The following is a 19,521-nucleotide window of genomic DNA, read 5'->3' on the forward strand; positions in this document are numbered from 1 at the left end:
TCCACCTGCTTCGGAGAAGGGGGGGGGCAGTAAAGAATGGGGAGAGAGGAAAGAATGTGGAGCATCCGCAATGCAGAGGTGCTTGAGAAAGAGGCTGGGAAGCCTGACTGGAAGGTTTGTTCTGTTTGCTGGGCCGCTGCCCCTTAGGAAGCGCAAAGAGCATGGCTCTGAGGGCTTCCTGTGTGCTGAGTCAAGTTCCACAGCCAACTGGAATTGGCCTCAGTTTCCTGGTCTGTAAAATCGATGAAGCGTGTCCCAGTGCCTTCACTGAGCTTTGATGGCCAATTGAGATACTATATAAAGAAAATGAGGGAAGAAGTGAGAAAGAAAAGGAATGACGAGCAACACAAAAGAAAGACTGAAAGGAACCTGTAAACCCATTGTCACTTAAATAGGGAATATAGTCAGTAGTGTTGTAATGATGGTATGATGCCAGGTGGGTACTAGAAATATCAGGGGAACACTTTGTAAAGTATATGATTGTCTAACCACTATTCTGTAACTAATATAAAACCTGAAACCAATACAAAATAATGTCGAATGTAAAGAAATGAAAATTGGAGTGAAATTTTTATAAATTTCAAAGTTTAAATAAAAGCTGTAAAGGAAGGAAGGGGAGAATAAAAAGTGTTTTTCATTTTGCTACTTCATTAAAAAGACAGTTGTCTTTATATGGTGCTTTTATACTTTTCTAAGTCATTATCTCATTTTAATTTCCGGGCAACTTAAAGACAAGATAAGTATTCCCTCCACTATTCAAAGAAAGGAAATCTTGGTGTCTGGTCCTAATGATTCAATTGTCAAGCCCTTATTGTAAAGCAGGGTTAGTAAAATTGTCTGTGCAGGGTCATATCTATACTAATAAAAGCCTTGGGGGTGATCAGGCCAGCAGGGGAAGGTATTTGGGGGCAATCAGGCCCGAAGAGGAGCAGTTAGGGGGCAATCAGGCCAGCAAGGAAGCAGTTAGGGGGCAATCAGGTAGGTGAGCGGTTAGGAGCCAGCAGTCCTGGATTGTGAGAGGGATGTCCAACTGCAGGTTTAGGCCCAATTCCTGTGGTGGGGAGCATATTTCCCGAGGGGTCCCATATTAGAAAGGGTGCAAGCTGGGCTGAGGGACACCCTCCCCAGTGCACGAATTTCGTGCACCGGGCCTCTAGTTTATTTCATAAGTATTAATGTAGTATTAAGAAAATAGATATGATTTAAAATGGATAGATATAACCATTTTAACATTTAGAAGTGTTTTTGTTGTCATTTTCTTCTTTTGTTCTGCAAACATATTATTTAAAGAATTATATACTATATATACAGTTTTATATGCTGCTTGTTATTGTAAGCATTTCCCCATGTAATTAAAAATAGAAAGAGGGTTCTCCTATAAGTTGAAGGTGGTAGTCTTTGACTAGGGGCAGTTTGAACATCTCTTCCAAAAAGTAACAGGGAGCACAGGAATGTTGACAGGTAGTGGTGTGAATTAGAACATTTAAAACACAAATATGCACCACAGAGCTTTACATAAAAACATACTTACTAGCCATAAATTTGATGTGGTCTAATTCTAACCCATATGCATTGCCTATTGTGACCTCGGTCTTTTGAAAGTTTTGATTACCACTGTACTTTAGTTCCTTTTCTTCCATGAAATTCCTACAGTTTACAAATGAGTTTTGCACCCAGTTTCTGTTTTGCTCGATTAAGTAGCACCTCTTTGACTAAAATGGCTTTTCTTTTTCATGATGGTCACTGAACTGTAAACTATTGTTGGGGTTTTCCCCAAAGGGTACTTGATAGGGTACCACAGGCATTGCTTAGTCATGAATACTTTTTTGTATATGTAAACTTAATTGAAGCATAAATACATACCAGAAAAGTACAGAAATCATTAGTGCATAGCTCAGTGAATTTTCACAAAGTGAACACACCTGTGTAACAAGCATCTCAATCAAGAAATAGAACAGTACTAGAATCCCAGACTACCACACACAAGATGAAGCATTTTTGAAGCAGCACAATTGTCAACTTTGCCTCCGGAGGGAATGATATCTTGCAACATGTGGTAGGAGCCTAGTCACCCACAGAAACAGTCTCCTTAACTGCATTGAAGCTAGTTAACTATCGCGATTCTCAGCTCCATACTACAGGGAATTATTTCTAGCCATAGAGTACTTGCACTTTTGATGTGCTTACTAAGCAAGTTCAGAGTTGCCACATTTTGATGTTAACACCCACTTTGAAGCCCTTTGGGCAAAGCAGAGGACAAAGGCTCTTTGTTATTAATTCATTTCCTGTTCTGTCTTTTTCTTTATTGGCTCTATGTATGTCTTTCTATTATAGTGGTGTACAGTTAATTACTGCTTTAATTTATCCGTAGGCTTATTACAAAATTGATTTCTTTCAAAAAGAAAATTTGGTGATTCATTCCTAACTTGATGGAGGCTGTTATATTCACAACCTAGTTGTGATTTACTTGGTTTTAATGCTTGAATGCTCAAGTTAGATATACATCAGTGATTTTCAAAACCCTATCTAACCATATTTATTTTTATCTTTTTTGAAAGACAATGGTATTAGAACTCACTTGTTGATATGTATGTATATGTTTTTCTCAAGATATTAATCACTATCATTTCAGAAAACATGTTGAAGTAGCTTAGTTAAATGCTGCCTGCAACTAAAAAAAGTCTTAACTTTTAAAAAGAAAATACACCAAAATGTTACCCTTGATTATTTCTGGTGGGCAGAATTATGGGTGATTGTTTTTCCCTGATTTTTTTTTTGTATTTTCTGAACTTTCTATAATGAATAACATTTATACTTATAATTAGAAAAACCAGTTATTTAATAAAATACTCCTATACTGTTAATAAATCTTAAATAAAGCATTAATAATGTCACTATAGCAACAATAGGAACAAAGCATCCTATCTAATAAAAGAGTAATATGCAAATTAACCATCACTCCGCGACAAAAATGGCGGCACCCATAGACACAAGATGGCAGCATCCAGTCCTCTCAGGCCCACCGAAGTCCCCCAGTCCCAGGGAGGGCTCCCACTGAGAGCAGGCAGCATGCGGCCCAGGCTGTTGGCCTGGGAGGCTCCCCTGTACCCCCGGCTGATCTGCTCCCAGCCGTGGCCCTGGCTGTTGGCCTGTGAGGTGGCCGCTGCCCCCGACCCCCATGTGATCTGCTCCCAGCCGTGACTCCCCTCACCCCTGTGTGATCTGTTCCCAGCCGCGACCCGGCAGTGGCGTGGGAGAAGGCTCACACCCCCGGGTGTGATCTACTCACAGCCCCCACCCAGGCAGTGGCCTGGAAGGCCGCGTGCACCCCGGGCACGATCTGCTTCCAGCCACGACCTGGGCAGTGGCCTGGGAGGCCGGGCACACCTCCCCCCCCTCACCCGCACCACCCCCGCATGATCTGCTCCCAGCCAGCAACTGGGCAGTGGCCGAGGAGAAGGCACGCACGTACACAAACACACACACACACACACCCCTGATCTGCTCCCAGCCGCAACCTGGGCAGTGGCCTGGGAGGCCTCGAGCACCTTCCCCCCACCCCCCACATGATCTGCTCCTAGCCAGGACCTGGGCCTGAGCTGTGGGCCTGGGAGGCACAGCACTGCCTATCCCCCTCTCACCTAGTGATCAGCTCCCATCTGCACGTGGGGGGTGGTGGGGGGATGTAGGCCTGGGAGGCAACCTGGGGTGTCAGCCTCCAAAGGGCCTATGCCCACATGGAGTGATCCCCCCACACACACCTATAGCCTTGGAAATTCCCATGCCCCCAGCCCAGTGATTGGAGATTGTGGCGGGGGCGGGGGTATCTGGGCTATGCTGCCCAGCAAACCTCTCCTATTGGGTAGAAACTTCTGACCAGGTTAGGGAGGTAAATGGGTTTTGTTTAAAATCTTTAGAAACCGCAAAGGAAATGTCTGAGGTGGGGTTTCACATCGGAAGTAACTTACAACTAATTTCTGAAGGCAAACGGGGACATTGCAGTTACATTACTGGAGAGTACCCCGTGGTCCGGAGGTTGGCGCTGCAAGGGTGGTGGCGGGTGCTCCCCACCCTGGTTCCTCAGCACCTTGGGCAGGGCTTGAGCCCACCCAGGAAGGCCTTTTCCCCTACAGTTTTCACCAAGGCAGGGAGGTTTTGTAGACATGAATAAGAAGTGCCCACACACCAGTCTGAAGATGCCAGGGCCGGCAGAAATGACAAGCAAACCAGGAAAAGAGCAAAACCAGAAACACCACCGATCCCAACATAGATCATCTTTTTCTTCAGATGACCGTGTGTTTCCCTCTTCTTCGTCTTCTGGAAGCAAGACAGATTCAAGTACTGACGACTCTAACAACGGAAAAGTTAAGAGAAAGAGAGGACAGAAAAGGAATAACAGGAGAAAAGAAAGAAAGGACAAAAGATGCAACATCAAGAAAAAGAAAAAGAAGGAAAAAAGGAAGAAACAACCACATGATATCACCTCTCCAAGGCCTCATGAAATTCCTGTTTAAGGAGTTTATTTTATGACACTTTTAGTTTGGGTTTACATTTTTACTGGTTTGTCAAGACACGGCAGGTACACTGTCCAATATGTTAAAGAAAAAACCCTATCTAATAAAGAGGGAATATGCAGGGGAGGGCATTTGGGGGTGACTGGCTTTCAGGTGAGGGCAGTTGGGGACGATCAGGCTGGCAGGAGAAGAGTTAGGCGTCGATTAGGCTGGCAGGGGAGTGGTTAGGGGGTGATCAGGCTGGAAGGCAGAATTGGTTATGGGTAATCAGGCAGGCAGGCGAGCAGTTGGGAGCCAGCAGTCCCAGATTGTGAAAGGGATGTCTGACTGCCTGTTTTTAAACAGGCAGTCGGACATCCCCCGAGGGGTTCCAGATTGGAGAGGGTGCAGGTTGAGCTGAGGGACACCTCCCGCCAGTGCACGAATTTCGTGCACCGGGCCTCTAGTTTGTTATAATGCTTAATTTCATTTCAAAAGAAGTGGAATCACATAAAAGGAAGTTCAAATACTTTGAAAAGGAAGATGGGGCTCCAAAAAGGTGTGTGTGTGTGTGTGTGTGTGTGTATATTTGTTTATATATGTAAGATTATATAAAGTAGAATTAATAATGCTATTAAAGGAAGACAAAGGGGATAGAAAAGTAGGTCATGAAATGTGTCCCATGAGGAAAAGTGGGGTACAGAAGCTACCCTTGAATTAGACAATTCATTGTGCAAACCACTAACTGGTAGAGTTCTTTATAGCATAATATCATTTCAAGGGAAATGCTAATTTACAAAACAAGTACACTTGAAATCTATACAATTTTATTAACCAATGTCACCCCTATAATTGAATAAAATTTTAAAAAGTATCTCAATTTTAATGTATCCAATGCAATTTTGATTGAGCTTATATGTTCTGCATATCATTAATAAAGTGTAAAATAAGAACACCATGATTCCTTTCTGCTCTTATTCTAAAAATTCATCCTGTCTTATAGAATAACAAAAACTGTTGTCATCAGATGAACCCAGTATGTCATGGGTGAAAACTGTCAATGTATTGGTTTCTTCATTGTAAGATGTTAAACTTTGCACTAATCTTAAATGTATTGAAAATAATAGATATTGAAGGGGGCTAGTGAGAAGAAGAAAACTTATGTGAAAGAAAAATAAATACTAAGAAAGGTGAGGGGTGTGTGTGTGTATGTGTGTAAGGGGGAAAGAAAAAAATATAAATAGTGATACAAAGAGTAAAGAGAAAAGAAATATTCCATATTAAAATAGAAAAAGTCAGTTCTTCAGTGTTCAAGGTTCATTTTACATATTAAGAAACTAGTGTTAACAAGAAAGAGCCACCCTAACAATTATATGTGTGAGATATATTCAAAAGGCAAAACCAATTTTTTAAAATTTTCATAGTAGTCTGTAAATCATTTCTATTATCAAATACTAGAGGCCTGGCACACGAAATCATGCTTGGGTACGGTCCCTAGGCCTGGCCTTGCAATGAGGGCCATCTTCCCTGGCTGCCGGCAGCCAGCCCCGCCCCCCGCCGCCACCCACCCCCAGTTCCCCATTCGCCATTGGGCAATTGGAGCCTGCTGGTGGGGGGGGGATCGAGAGGTGGTCAGTGCGTCATTAGGGCCAATTTGCATATTACCTTTTTATTATATAGGACTAGAGGCCCGGTGCACGAAATTCGTGCACTGGCGGGAGGTGTCCCTCAGCTCAACCTGCACCCTCTCCAATCTGGGACCCCTCGGGGGATGTCCGACTGCCTGTTTAAAAACAGGCAGTCAGACATCCCTTTCACAATCTGGGACTGCTGGCTCCCAACTGCTCGCCTGCCTGCCTGATTACCCATAACCAATTCTGCCTTCCAGCCTGATCACCCCCTAACCACTCCCCTGCCAGCCTAATCGACGCCTAACTCTTCTCCTGCCAGCCTGATCGTCCCCAACTGCCCTCACCTGAAAGCCAGTCACCCCCAAATGCCCTCCCCTGCATATTCCCTCTTTATTAGATAGGGTTTTTTCTTTAACATATTGGACAGTGTACCTGCCGTGTCTTGACAAACCAGTAAAAATGTAAACCCAAACTAAAAGTGTCATAAAATAAACTCCTTAAACAGGAATTTCATGAGGCCTTGGAGAGGTGATATCATGTGGTTGTTTCTTCCTTTTTTCCTTCTTTTTCTTTTTCTTGATGTTGCATCTTTTGTCCTTTCTTTCTTTTCTCCTGTTATTCCTTTTCTGTCCTCTCTTTCTCTTAACTTTTCCGTTGTTAGAGTCGTCAGTACTTGAATCTATCTTGCTTCCAGAAGACGAAGAAGAGGGAAACACACGGTCATCTGAAGAAAAAGATGATCTATGTTGGGATCGGTGGTGTTTCTGGTTTTGCTCTTTTCCTGGTTTGCTTGTCATTTCTGCCGGCCCTGGCATCTTCAGACTGGTGCGTGGGCACTTCTTATTCATGTCTACAAAACCTCCCTGCCTTGGTGAAAACTGTAGGGGAAAAGGCCTTCCTGGGTGGGCTCAAGCCCTGCCCAAGGTGCTGAGGAACCAGGGTGGGGAGCACCCACCACCACCCTTGCAGCGCCAACCTCCGGACCACGGGGTACTCTCCAGTAATGTAACTGCAATGTCCCCGTTTGCCTTCAGAAATTAGTTGTAAGTTACTTCCGATGTGAAACCCCACCTCAGACATTTCCTTTGCGGTTTCTAAAGATTTTAAACAAAACCCATTTACCTCCCTAACCTGGTCAGAAGTTTCTACCCAATAGGAGAGGTTTGCTGGGCAGCATAGCCCAGATACCCCCGCCCCCGCCACAATCTCCAATCACTGGGCTGGGGGCAAGGGAATTTCCAAGGCTATAGGTGTGTGTGGTGGGGATCACTCCATGTGGGCGTAGGCCCTTTGGAGGCTGACACCCCAGGCTGCCTCCCAGGCCTACATCCTCCCACCACCCCCCACGTGCAGATGGGAGCTGATCACTAGGTGAGAGGGGGATAGGCAGTGCTGTGCCTCCCAGGCCCACAGCTCAGGCCCAGGTCCTGGCTAGGAGCAGATCATGTGGGGGGTGAGGGGAAGGTGCTCGAGGCCTCCCAGGCCACTGCCCAGGTTGCGGCTGGGAGCAGATCAGGGGTGTGTGTGTGTGTGTGTGTGTGTGTGTGCGAGTGCCTTCTCCCAGGCCACTGCCCAGTTCCTGGCTGGGAACAGATCATGCGGGGGCGGGGGGGGCGGGGGGGGCGGTGGGAGGTGCGCCCGGCCTCCCAGGCCACTGCCCTCGTCAAAGCTGGGAGAAGATCACGCAGGGGGTGTGCGCCTTCTCCCAGGCCACTGCCCGGATCGTGCTGGGAGTGAATCACGCCGGGGGTCGGGGGGTGGAGGGATGCACGTGGCTGGAAGCAGATCTTGCCTGGTGTGCACGTGGCCACCCAGGCCACTGCCCAGGTCGCGGCTGGAAGCAGATCGTGCCTGGGGTGCATGCGGCCTTCCAGGCCACTGCCCGGGTCGCGGCTGGGAGCAGATCGTGCCAGGGGTGTGCGCCTTCTCCCAGGCCACTGCCCAGGTCACGGTTGGAAGCAGATCATGCCTGGGGTGCACTCGGCCTTCCAGGCCACTGCCCGGGTCGCGGCTGGGAGCAGATCGTGCCAGGGGTGTGCGCCTTCTCCCAGGCCACTGCCCAGGTCACGGTTGGAAGCAGATCATGCCTGGGGTGCACTCGGCCTTCCAGGCCACTGCCCGAGTCGCGGCTGGGAGCAGATTGTGCCGGGGGTGTGCGCCTTCTCCCAGGCCACTGCCGGGTCTCGGCTGGGAACAGATCGTGCAGGGTGGTGGGGGGGGGGCATCACGGCCTGGAGCAGATCACGTGGGGGTTGGGGGCAGCAGCCGCCTCGCAGGCCAACAGCCAGGGCCTCGGCTGGGAGCAGATCAGCCGGGGGTACAGGGGAGCCTCCCAGGCCAACAGCCTGGGCCGCATGCTGCCTGCTCTCAGTGGGAGCCCTCCCTGGGACTGGGGGACTTCGGTGGGCCTGAGAGGACTGGGTGCTGCCATCTTGTGTCTATGGGTGCCGCCATTTTGTCGCGGAATGATGGTTAATTTGCATATTACTCTTTTATTAGATAGGATTAGTGCTCTTAGTACCTAAGGACCTTGAATGTGTCCATAACTCACTCTCACAATCTCCACAAAGACTTATCAATCATGTGATCCTCCTGATTAAATATGTATTTTATGTGCCAATATTTAAGATAAATTTTAAATGATTTTGTTTGTTTTAGGTATTTCAGTGATATTGTTTCCTGAAAAGTTTTGTTACAAATATCGGTTAAATAATAATTTCCATATGTTTTGCAGTTTTTAGCCCTCAAAGCATTTCACATGCACTAATCTGTGGACTCATTTAGGAACCAAAACACTATTTAGCAACATTAATATAGGAAAATGTATTGTCTTTAATTCCAAACAACAACCCATTAGTGTTCCTGTTGTGCTTATTGTTAATAATGATAGGCTCATGGCAAAAACTAAAAGCATTTCCCCTAAGAACAGGAACAAGACAGGAATGTCTGCTTTCACCGCTCTTATTCAACACTAGTAGCCCTGCGCACGAATTAATGCGCCAGTAGCTCTCCACTACCCTCCTGTAGCTCTCCATCTCCTGCCCCGCCCTTCTGTAGCTCCCCCGCCCCTCTCCCCCTACTCCCCTCATAGTTTGCTGTCCTGCCCCCTCCTGTAGCTTTTCACCGCCCGCTTGTAGTTAGCTGCCTCACCCTCCTGCGTATCCATGATCTGGTCCTTACGCAGTTGGTTGTTACGCCTCAAGGCTTAATGGATAATTAGCATATTCCTCTCTTCTTTTATAGGATAGTACTGGAAGTTCTAGCCATAGCAATCAGACAAGAAGAAGAAATAAAAGGTATTCAAATTGGAAGGGAGGAAGTAAAACTGTCATTATTCACAGATGACATGATATTGTACATAGAAAACCCTAAAGACTCCATTAAAAAAAAACTACTAGATTTAATTTAATAAATGAATTTGGCAATGTAGCAGGATACAAAATCAATACCTAAAAATCGATGGCTGTATCATACACCAATAATGAATTATCAGAAAGAGAAACTAAACAAATAATCCCATTTGCCATTGCAACAAAAAAATTAAGATACTTAGGAATAAACTTAACTAAGGATGCAAAAGACCTGTACTCAGAAAACTACAGAACTTTGAAAGAAGAGATAGAAGATATAAACAAGTGGAAGAATTTACTGTGTTCATGGATGGGTAGAATGAACATCATTAAAATGTCCATACTACCCAAGGCAATCTACAGATTCAATGCAATCCCTATTAAGATGCTCAAAATCATGAATCATCCAAGAGATGCAAATCAAAATGACAATGAGGTACCATCTCACACCTGTCAGAATGGCTACATCAACAAATCAACAAATAACGAGTGCTGGTGAAGATGTGGAGAAAAGGGAACCATAGTTCACTGCTTATGGGAATGCAGACTGGTGCAACCATTATGGAAAACAGTATGGAATTTCTTGAAAAAATTAAATATGGAGCTGCCATTTGACCCAGTGATCCCACTTCTAGGAATATATCCTAAGAAACCCAAAGCACCAATCAGAAAGAATGTATGCACCCCTATGTTCATAGCAGTACAATTTACAATAGATAAGATCTGGAAACAGCCCAAGTGCCCATCAGTAGATGAGTGGATAAAAAAGCTGTGGCACATTTATACCATGGAATACTATGCATCAGTAAAAAAGAAGAATCTCTTACTCTTTGAGACAGCATGGAGGAACCTGGAGAATATCATGCTAAGTGAATTAAGTCAGTCAGAGAAAGACAAGTATCACTTTATCTCACTCTATGTGGAATCTAAGTAACAAAATAAACTGATGAATGGAAGCATGGAACAGAGCGTGGAATCTCAGAGGGAAGGCGTGGGAGGGTGGGTAGGTGGGAGGTAATCAACCAAAGGCCTTGTATGCATAACTCATGGACACAGACAATGGGAGTGGGCTGCAGGGAGTCAATGTGGGGGAAAAATGGACATATATAATACTTTCAACAATAAAGAATTATTTTAAAAAATGATAGGCCCATGAAATATAGTTTATTACAGCTGACCCTTGAACAACATAGGTTTGGACTGTGCAGGTCCTCCACTTATACATGGATTTTTTTCAATAAATATACAGTTAATCAAAACAAAAATGAGGAACCATTTCACACCTGTCAGAATGGCTATAATCAACAAATCAACAAGTGAAAAATGCTGGAGAGGATGTGGAGGAAAAGGAACCCTCTTGTACTGCTGGTGGGAATGCAGACTGATGTAGCCACTGTGGAAAACAGTATGGAGTTTCCTAAAGAAATTATAAATGAAATTTCCATTTGACCCAGTAATCCCACTTCTAGGAATAATAGTATATCCCAAGAAAACAGAAACAGCAATCAGAAAGGATATATGCACCCCTATGTTCATAGCAGCACAATTTACAATAGCTAAGATTTGGAAACAGCCTAATTGCCCATCAGCAGATGAGTGGATTGGGAAACTGTGGTATATCTACACAATGGAATACTACGCTGCTGTAAAAAAGAAGGAATTCTTACCATTTGCAACAGCATGGATGGAACTGGAGAGCATTATGCTAAGTGAAATAAGCCAGTCAGAGAAAGATAAATATCACATGATCTCACTCATTTATGGAACATAATAAACAACATAAACTGATGAACAGAAATAGAACCAGAGGAAGCATTGAACAGACTGTCCAACCTATGAGGGAAAGCGAGGGATGAAGGGGTAAGAGATCAACCAAAGGACTTGTATGCATGCGTATGAACATAACCAGTGGACACAGACAGTAGGGGGGTGAAGGCATGTTCTGGGTGGTGAGAGTGGCCAGGGAGAGGTCAATGGGGGAAAAAGAAGACTCATGTAATACTTTAAACAATAAAAAAATTTAAATAAACAAACAAACAAACACTTGACTCTCCACATCCCTGGGTTGCACCTCAACCATGATAGAAAACAATATTTTGGATCTGTAGTTGGGAGTCTGTGGATGGTGAGGGCTGACTATATGCATTGCTCTATGTCATTTCACATAAGGGACTTGAGCATACCCATTTTATATAGGGTTGTCCTAAAACCAATCCCCAGCAGATACCCAGGGACAAGTATAGTTAAGTTTGGGGAGAGGCAAAATTTATATATTAATTTTCAACTGTATGGGGTCAGAACTCTTAACCCCCCTCACCCGTTGTTTAAGAGTCAACTGTAGGAGACATAAAATGGTGGCTGAATAGGCAGACATGTCCCAAACCTTATCCCAGAGCAGATAGAAGGGCATCTAAATTGAATATCATCCACCCAGAATTGGTGAAGTCGACACAGCTGGTGAGACAATTCACAGCCAGGAAGGGCAGAGGACACCTGAAGAACAGTAGGATCAGGGATCTGGGCTGGAAAGAGTTTCGACACCTCCAAGCCCAGAGGGTCAGAAGGAAGCTGCACAGCACCAAGTCTGAGTCCCCTGAGGACAGGAGTAACAACTGACTGTGGAAAGGAAATCCACAGGGCTGCTGGCAGCAGGGAATTCTAGATCTAAGTCCACAGCCACGAGAGGCTGAACCCAGAGGGGCAGCCTGAAGGAAATACCCAAGCTGCATAGTTCTGGGGGGAGAGAAATTCAAAGTGGCACGGTTGTTTCCCCTCTTTTGGGTCTTTGCTTTTATTTGCTAAACCCGGTTCATAGGACCTTTCAAATACAAACAATCACCTGCGGCTGAGGTGCAGGTGGAGGTGAGGACTTGTGGAGTCTGGGGAGAGACCGTGGAGAAGAGCAGGTCGGGGAGAGGTGACCAGGAGTCCGGCAATGGGACATTCCTGACACTCTGGACCTAAGCAGCCATTTTCTCCTGCAGAGTTAGCCCCTCCCAGCAGTCTCCAGACAACCAATACAGCCACACCCAGATTACACCCTGAGTGGAACAAAGGTCACAAAAAATCTGAATAGCTCCTAAGAGCCTTCAGGGACTGGGTTGAAGAGAGGCCAGAAAGCAATTACGGCAACCTCCCTAACTGTAGCACTGTCAGAAACAGCTGCTTGAGAGATTAAGATTGACAGTGGGCAGACAAGCTAAGTGAGCAGATTGGTCCGGCATGCTGGCAGTCAAGGTAGTAGAGATAGACACAGAGGAGCCATGGATTGCTTGGAACTTCAACAGGGTGATGACTACCTAATAGGAAACTGAGAAGTGGCAGTCAGTACAGAAGAGTGGGAATTTAAACGAGATCCTATGGGGCATTAAAACTTGGCTGAAACGAATGACACTTCACTTTTCTATTTTTATTTTATTTATCTTTTATTTAAATTTTTTCCCTCTTTATTTTCTTTTTTTGTTTGTTTATTTTTTTCCATTATTTTTTCTTCACTCTATTTTTTAATGTTATTTTATTTCATCTTATTTTTTTCCTTCTCTTTCTTTTCTTCTTATCCACTCATCCTCTTTCTACCTCCTCCATGGTCCTCCCCATATTCATTCAATTCCTTAACCTTACTTTCTGTATATACGCTCAGCCTCTACAGATTCTGCCCCCACCCTCTTTTCTGGGTGTTTATTGTTTTCATTTTTTAGTTTATCTGTTTGTTCTGTGGTGTGTTCTTCCCATATATATATTTCTTTGTCTTTATCTACCTTTTTCTTCTTTTTCTTTTCTCTCAACACTTTTTCTTTCCTTGATATCATTTTTGCTCTCTTTTCTCTCCCCTAATTCTCTTTTCTCTGGTGGTCACTTATATTGGGGTTATTGGTGTCGTGAGAACATTCCTGTTTTGTTCCCTTTGTGTCATGTCTTGTTGAGTTGTATTTTGTGCTGTTTGGTCAACATGATAGAGAGCGAGCCACATAACCAGACACCTTGAGAAGAGACTCCATCCACGAATGGGACAATAATACTCAAGACCCAACTACACCAAGAGAACCCAAATAACTCAAGTAGGGGGCATCCCTAGATTACCCATCCCAGAAGACCTGAGAGATTGCACCACTGGGTCCCACAAAACATCTACTATATAAGACAAACTCAAAAAATCTGGGTGGCATAGCAGTTTGATCTAATATGTAGAAACAATCACAAAGCAACAGCAAAAATGGGGAGACATTCAAAAGAAAAAGAGGAATCACCAGAAAAGGAAATAAATTAAATGGAGGTGAGCAATTGTAAGAGAAAGAATTCAGAGCAATCGTCATAAGGACACTGAAAAGGATGGAAGACAAATTCAACATGTGTAAAAATCAAGAGGAAATAAAGAATGACATAACCACAATAAAGAACACAATGGAAAGTTTCAACAATAGACTAAAAGAAGCTGAGTGAGCAGGGAGTAAGTAGCCCAGGATAAACAATGATGTGGTATTTTTCTTCTAGGGAGCTCATATTTTCAGGGTCTATTGCATTCCTCCAGAAAACATTAATAAATAGCAACAACAAATGTTGAATTTGGTTCCTAGAAATCTTGCTACCCTCAACCAAAAACTATGACAATAGAAAACTTTAGCAAGCAGGCTGTGTGGGGCGACCAGGCCAGTAGAGGGGTTAGTGAGGGACAACCAAATGACAACAAGCAGGCTGTGTGGGGCTACCAGACTGGCAGGGGGGGCCGTGAGGGATGACCAGGCCAGCAGAGGGGGGCAGCTAGGGGCGACCAGGCTGGCAGGGGGGGCAGTAAGAGGTGGCCAGGCTGGCGGGGGGGGCAGTTAGGTGCAACCAGGCTGGCATGGGGGGCAGTTGGGCGTGATTAGGCTGGCAAGGGGGGCAGTGAGTGGCAACTAGGCCAGCAGGAGGGCAGTTGGGAGTGACCAGACCAGCAGAGGGGGGCAGTTGGGTGTGACCAGGCCAGCAGGGGGGCAGTAAGGAGTGACCAGGCAGCGGGGGGGGGGAGCAGTTAGGAGCAACCAGGCTGGCAGGGAGGGGGCAGTTGGGGGCAACCTGGCCGGCAGCGGGGGGGCAGTTAGGGGCGACTAGGCTGGCAGGCAGGTGAGCGATTAGGAGACAGTAGTCCAGGATTGTGAGAGGGATGTCTTACTGCCGGATGTCGGACATCCCCCGAGGGGTCCCGGATTGGAGAGGGTGCAGGCTGGGCTGAGGCGACCCCCCCTCTTTGCACAAATTTTGTACACTGGGCCTCTAGTTAATTAAATAACATTCATACTACAGTTTTTTGTGACTTTGAAATAGCCTATCTTATTACTTTCCTTAGTATCAGCACAAATTTAAAGTTGTATGGACACTCAAACTGTTCCAGCTACCTTAAGACTTCCCTTTTATGACCTCTAACCCTCTTCATAAGTGGCCAAAATACTAGTCTCCTATTGAACAAAAATAACTGGATTCTAAATTGAGTTTGGGATTAAAATGGCATCTGTTCTAGCTCCTAAATGTAAGTGAGAAACTTAGGTATAATCAAGCTCCATTTGGGGAGGGATTTTGCCACCATTAGTAGTTCTGCTCTGGCAGTATGGTAATTTCAATGGGATCAGCACTATGGCAGTGTGCATTGCACTAAACCCAAGGTATACAGAGTAGGATTAGTGTTCAACTTTTTATCTGTATTTATGTGACATGTCCTTGCTGTAGGTAGACATGTCCTGTCAAGATATGCCATCTTTGAATGTAGAAAAGAGGTGTACCTTAGACTCTGGTCACCACAATTATCTTTAAGGATGAATTTGTTTTCAGATTGAATTGATTCAGATTATCACTAAACATAGCATACTTAAAATTGCATTCATCAAACATTTATTTGACATGTGTTACATTCCAGGCACTCTGCTAGATGTTGTAGATACAGTGATGAAAGACCCAGCCCCTAACTTGAAGGAGTTAATAGATTAGTGAAACTCAAGTAAACCAGATAACCTCAAGTGAAGTCTGCACTAGACAGTGTAAAAACTGAATATCTAACCCAGATGGGTCAGGATCTTATAAAAAGAGGTTGAAATGGATATTTTAAGGGCCTTTAGCAAGGGAATAATGTGAACATTTTTCCTTTTATTATTTTTATTTATTTTCTTTTTAATTGAATTTATTAGGGTGATATTGGTTAATAAAATTATTTAGGTTTCAGGTGTAGAATTTTATAATAGGTCACTGTATATTGTATTATGTGTTCACCATCACAAGTCAAGTCTCTTTCTATCACCATTTATCCCCCCATTACTCACTTCCATATCCCCCTCAGGTAATCACCATAATGTCTGTGTCATGAGTTTGTTTATATGTTTGTTTTGTTTAATCCCTTCACTTTTTTTTACACATCCCTGCAACCTCCCTCCCCTGACAGCTGTCAGTTTATTCTCTTTCTATGAGAGTATGTTTTTTAAAATTATGTGTATATTTTTATTGATTTCAGAGAGGAAGAGATGAGGAGAGAGAGGTAGAAACATCAATGATGAGAAAGAACCATTAATCAGCTGCCTCCTGCATGTCCCACACTGGGGAGTGAGCCCGCAACCCAGACATGTGCCCTGACCAGGAATAAAACTGTGACCTCCTGGTTCATAGGTCGATACTCAACCACTGAGCCACACCAGCTAGGCTATGAGTCTGTTTTTATTTTGTTACTTTATTTGTTACATATGAGTGAAATCATATGGTACATGTCTTTGTCTGACTGACTTATTTCACTTAGCATAATGCTCTCCAGGTAACTTTTTTTTCCTTTTAAAAAAATGTATCTGGTAGCTGTGAGGGGATGAATTGTAGGGCTAAGACTGGTGGTTTGAAAAGCAATGAGCAGGTTGTTATAGTGATTAAGGTGAGAGACAACTTTTTCACCCAGCACTTGAACTCCCCTCCCCTCTGAGAGCTGCCAATCTGTTCTCTATCTGAGTCTGTTTCTATTTTGTTTGCTAGTTTATTTTGTTCATTATATTTCATATATGAGTGAAATTATATGGTATCTTTCTCTGACTAGTTTATTTCACTTAGCATAATACTCTCCAGGTCCGCCCATGCTGTTGCATATGTAGATTACTTCTATTCATATTTACAATATTAGAAATTAACACATGAAAGGAATGGGCCTGTATCTGATATGGCTAATTTTCAAATTTCTCTATGTGAAGTACTTACTAATAAAAATAAAATAATTCTATTTAGTTTTTCTATGCAGGGTAAACGATTGATATTGATCTGGCCAGAGTGACTGGACCACAATATTGGAGCTCAAACTATAATCAAACTCCAGCCTAATATTTCTAAATATGTGGGCCTTACCTTTCACATCAGGCCTTCCAGAGAGATAGCTGTAGTACAGGGACCTTAGGTGAATATGGACAGTGGCAAGCCAAAACTGAGCAAAAAGTGGTGGTAATCAATAGTTCCAGTGTGTTCTGACATGTTGACACAAGCTGCTGTAAGGCTTGTTAAGGGGTCCCTGCACCAACCCCCTGGGCACAGTGGGGGTGGAGGGAGCTGTGAATGGGTCAACTTGCTCCCTTTACAGCCTTTCACAAGGACAAGCTATTTTCTAATAAAAGTTAACTAAAGAGATGCCTGAAAGCTGAGAAGAAGGTAGTGGAGAAGGAGGCCAAGCATAAAGAGCTTAGTCAGAAACAACTAAGCCAGGCCAATGCTGCTGCCACCAACCACACCACTGACAATGATATGGGTACCGAGGAGAAGAGTCTGTACTACAGACTGTAGCCAAGATCTGTAGCCAAGCAGTCCACCAACTAAAGGTCAGTGGGTAAGACCCATACCCATACAAGTTCCATGTAGACATCTTACTTCATTCAAGAATACAGTCACCTGCAGCCTGGGGACCACCTAAGTGACGTTACTTAAAGGTGACAGGTAGGATCCATGCCTAAGGAGCTTCGAGGGGAAAGCTCATCTTCTATGACCTTCAAGGAGAGGGGGTCAAATTGCAAGTCATGGCCAATTCCAGAAATTATAAATCAGAAGAAGAATTTATTTGTATCAATAACACAAACTATTTCAGGGAAACATAATTGGAATTTAGGGGAATCCTGGGAAAACCAAGAAGGATGAGCTAAGCATCATTCCCTAAGAGATCACACTGCCATATCCTTGCTTGCATATATTATCTCATCTTTACTTTGGCCTCAAAGACAAGGAAACATGATATCTTCAGAGATACTTGTGCTTAATCCTGAATGACTTTGTGAGGCAGAAATTTATCATCTGCTCTAAGGTCATCACATAAAAAAGAAGTTTCTTGGATGAATTGGAATTCTTAGAGATTGAAAGTCCCATGATGAACAACATCCCAGGGGGAGCTGTGGCTGTGCCTTTTATCACCTACCACAAGGAGGTGGACATGAATTCATATATGAAAATTGCTCCAGAACTCTACCATTAGATGCTGGTGGTTGGTGGCATTGACCAGGTTTACAAATTAGATGCCAGTTCCTAAATTAAGAAATTGATTTGATTCACAATTCTGAGTTCACCACCTCTGAGTTCTACATGGCTAGGCACACTATCATGATTTCATGGAAATCACAGAAAAGATTATTTCAGGGATAATAGTGAAGAGTATTACAAGCAGTTATAAGCTCACTTACCATCCAGATGGCCCAAGGGCCAAGCCTGATAGATTGACTTCACCCCACCCTTCTGGAGAATCAGCATGGTAGAAGAGCTTGAGAAAGCCCAGAGGGTGAAGGTGACAGAAATCAACCTCTTCGAAACTGAAGAAACTCACTCACAAAATTGTTGATATCTATGTGGCAAAAGCTATTGAATGCCCTCCACCTGGTACCAGTCAGACTCCTTGATAAACTTGTTGGGGAGTTCCTGGAAGTGATGTACCAATCCTACATTGATCTATAATCACTCGAAGATATGAGCCCTTTGGCCAAATGACACTGCTCTAAAGAGGGTCTGACTGAGCACTATGAGATTTTTATCATGAAGAAGGAAATAGCAATGCCTACACCAAACTGAATAACTCCATGAGGAAGTGGCAGCTTTTCAAAGAACAGGCCAAGGCCAAGGCTGCCAGTGATGATGAGACCATGTCATAGATAAACACTTTGCACCACCCTGGAATATGGGCTGCCCCCCACAGCTGGCTGGGCATGGGCATAGACCAAGTCACCATGTTTTTCATAGACTAGTCTAATAACATCAAGGAAGTACTTCTATTTCATGCCATGAAACCTGAAGACAAGAAAGAAAATATAGCAACTGTTGATACACTGGGAAGCACAACAGCTAACACTTCTGTATAGAAAATAACTGCAAGTCACATAACTCAGGCATCTTTGCATTTCTAGGAGAGATCAAGGACTGCAATGAAATTCTTGTACATTGCTATCCATTTGACTATTGCAATTCATTCACCAGAAGAGAGAAAACGAATTAACAATTCCTGTTTTGCTCCTTGTTACTAAATAAACCATTTCTTTAAACAATTAAATTTTAAAAAAGCTATGGGCCACAGATAACGTGCAGCCAAAGAACCCACAGAACTTGTTAAACTATATATTCCCCAGACATACTGAATCAGGGAATGAGGACCTGAGAGTTCAGTGTTTTAGCAGGTTTCCAGGGTTATTCTCATGCATATTAAAGTTTGGGGATCATTGATCCTGTCCAATAGTTTCCAAATTATGATCTGGGACCACAAATCCCTGAGGCTGTTTTAGGGGTCCATGAAGTCAAAACTATTTTCATAATAATATGTAAACATTATTTTCCATATTTCACTGTGTTGACATTTACATGGAGGGCATACAAGCAGTGATCAGCAAAAACTTCTGGCCCCTTAGCACAAATTAAGACAGAGGCACCAAACTGGATTGTATACTATACTTCCATGCATTTACAGTAAAAAGAAAATGTCAGTTTTACCTAAGAATGTCCTTGATGAATCAATAAAAATCATTAATTTTATTATCCTGTTACTATCCTACCTTGTCATACACAAATTTTTGTATATTCTGTGTGCTGAAA

At 43.7% G+C, this 19,521-nt stretch overlaps 1 protein-coding gene and 1 pseudogene across 2 annotated transcripts in view; both read left to right on the forward strand.

Moving 5' to 3' along the window:
* RNF128 (ring finger protein 128) overlaps positions 1–19,521 on the forward strand; it is a 137,613-nt gene that overhangs the window by 64,996 nt on the left and 53,096 nt on the right. The window lies entirely within an intron of this gene.
* LOC103299480 (lysine--tRNA ligase-like) lies at positions 16,937–18,797 on the forward strand (annotated as a pseudogene).

The sequence above is a fragment of the Eptesicus fuscus genome, chromosome 1 (genome assembly GCF_027574615.1).
Source record: "Eptesicus fuscus isolate TK198812 chromosome 1, DD_ASM_mEF_20220401, whole genome shotgun sequence".
Lineage (NCBI taxonomy): Eukaryota > Metazoa > Chordata > Mammalia > Chiroptera > Vespertilionidae > Eptesicus > Eptesicus fuscus.